The sequence below is a fragment of the Triturus cristatus genome, chromosome 1_1 (genome assembly GCF_964204655.1).
Source record: "Triturus cristatus chromosome 1_1, aTriCri1.1, whole genome shotgun sequence".
Classification (NCBI taxonomy): Eukaryota; Metazoa; Chordata; class Amphibia; order Caudata; family Salamandridae; genus Triturus; species Triturus cristatus.
In genome coordinates, this window is record NC_140579.1 from 522,780,547 (window position 1) to 522,783,046 (window position 2,500).

Sequence of the window (2,500 nt, forward strand, 5' to 3'; positions counted from 1 at the left end):
GAAGCCCCGGAGGCCTGGGAGGATGTTGCCCGGGTGTAGCCCATCTGGTCCCCGGCAAAGAACCGCCAGCCCTGGAGGGGTCTTCAGGCACACCCTGCCCCTACTAATCCGGAGGAAGGCTACCCCCCTTTCTTGTAACCCGCGCGCTCCGAGTGACGGAGGGGACCCTAGGCGCGGACGCGCCCGGCCTCCTGGAGCCCTGGCTGGGATCCGGGAGGCGAATGGACCCTCATCGGGACTACCAGGCCGGCCCGGCCATCTGGTCGCCCCATTGGAAAGCATTGCGCGCGACCAGATGGCCGAGGGGAAAGGAGCGACCAGATGGCCGGCAACTGAAAGGACTCCCGTCTGCCCGCCCAGAGCTGGGCCATAGCGGTAGGGCTCCCGCCTGATCCAAGGGCTCGGTGGGCTCTGCTTCCCGGGGGGGTTCGGGGACAGCGGCTGGGCCTCAGGCACGGGGAGGACCGACGGAGCTCTCGGGCCCGGGCGCCCCGGGGGGAGGACTGCCCGGGACCCGTGGAGCCCGTCCCTGGGCACTTTGCCACGCCACGGGCCGGAGGAGGGAGCCCCGGACGCCTGGGAGGATGATGCCCGGGCATAGCCCATCTGGTCCCAGGCAAAGAACCACCTGCCACGGAGGGGTGTTCCGGCATACCCTGCCCCTACTAATCCGGAGGAAGGCTACCCACCTTTCTTGGAACCCTCGCGCTCCGAGTGACGGAGGGGATCCTAGGCGCGGATAAGCCCGACCTCCTGGAGCCCTGACTGGGATCCGGGAGTCAAATGAGCCCTCATCGGGACTTCAAGGCTGGCCCAGCCATCTGGTCGTCCCATTGGAAAGCCTTGCCCGCGACCAGATGGCCGAGGGGAAAGGAGCGACCAGATGGCCGGGACTGAATGGACTCCCATCTGTCCAACCCCGAGCCTTCGCGCTAGGGTTCCCGCCTGCCCACGCAGGGCTCCGTGGTTGCAGTGCTTCGGGGCTGCGGGGCTCCGGGGCTGCAGGGCTCCCGGGCTGCAGGGCTCCGGGCCTGCAGGGCTCCGGGCCTGCAGGGCTCCAGGGCTGCAGGGCTCTGGGGCTGCAGGGCTCTGGGGCTGCAGGGCTCCGGGGCTGCAGGGCTGCGGGGCTGCAGGGCTCCAGGGCTCCAGGGCTGCAGGGCTCCGGGGCTGCAGGGCTCCGGGCCTGCAGGGCTCCGGGCCTGCAGGGCTCCAGGGCTCCGGGCTGAAGGGCTCCAGTGCTGCAGGGCTTTGGGGCTGCAGGCCTCGGGGGGGCTTATAGACCCCACGCTGGGCTTCAGGCATGGGAGGCCCGGCGGAGCTCCCGGGGCCCGGACACCCGGGGGACCCATGGAGCCCGTCCTGGGCACTATGCCTCGCCGCGGGCTGGAGGAGGGAGCACCGGACGCCCCGGGGAAGTGTCGTCCGGGCTTGGCTCATCTGGTCCCCACCTGAGAACCGCCAGCCCCGGAGGGGTGTTCCGGCATACCCTGCCCCTACTAATCCGGAGGAAGGCTACCCACCTTTCTTGTAACCCTCGTGCTCCGAGTGACGGAGGGGATCCTAGGCGCGGATGCGCCCAACCTCCTGGAGCCCTGACTGGGATTCGAGAGTCAAATGAGCCCTCATCAGGACTTCCAGGCTGGCCAGGCCATCTGGTCGCCCCATTGGAAAGCATTGCGCGCAACCAGATGGCCGAGGGGAAAGGAGCGACCAGATGGCCGGGGCTGAAAGGATTCCCATCTGTCCAACCCCGAGCCTTCGCGCTAGGGTTCCCGCCTGCCCACGCAGGGCTCCGTGGCTGCAGGGCTCCGTGGCTGCAGAGCTCCAGGGCTGCAGGGCTCCAGGGCTGCAGGGCTCCAGGGCTGCAGGGCTCCGGGGCTGCAGGGCTCCGGGGCTGCAGGGCTCCAGGGCTGCAGGGCTCCGGGGCTGCAGCGCTCCGGGCCTGCACTGCTCCGGGCCTGCAGGGCTCCAGGGCTCCGGGCTGAAGGGCTACAGGGCTGCAGGGCTTTGGGGCTGCAGGGCTCAGGGGGGGGGGGATTCGTAGACCCCCATGCTGGGCCTCAGGCATGGGAGGCCCAGCGGAGCCTCCCATGCCTAACCCATGGAGTCCGTCCCAGGCACTTTGCCTGGCCGCGGGCTGGAGGAGGGAGCACCGCACACCCCGGGGAAGTGTCGTCCGGGCTTGGCCCATCTGGTCCCCGCCTGAGAACTGCCATCTTGAGGAGGGGTGTCCTGGCATACCCTGCCCCTAGTAATCCGGAGGAAGGCTACCCCCCTTTCTGGTAAACAGTGAGCACTGAGTGAGGGAGGGGACCCTAGGCCTGGGCGCACCCGACTTCTTGGAGCCCTTCCTGGGATCGGGAAGGCGAATGAGCCCACATCGGGACTTCCAGGGCAGCCCGGCCATCTGGTCACCCCATTGGAAAGCATTGCGTGCGACCAGATGGCTGAGGGAAAGATGCGACCAGATGGGCGGGACCGAAAGGACTCCCATCTGCCC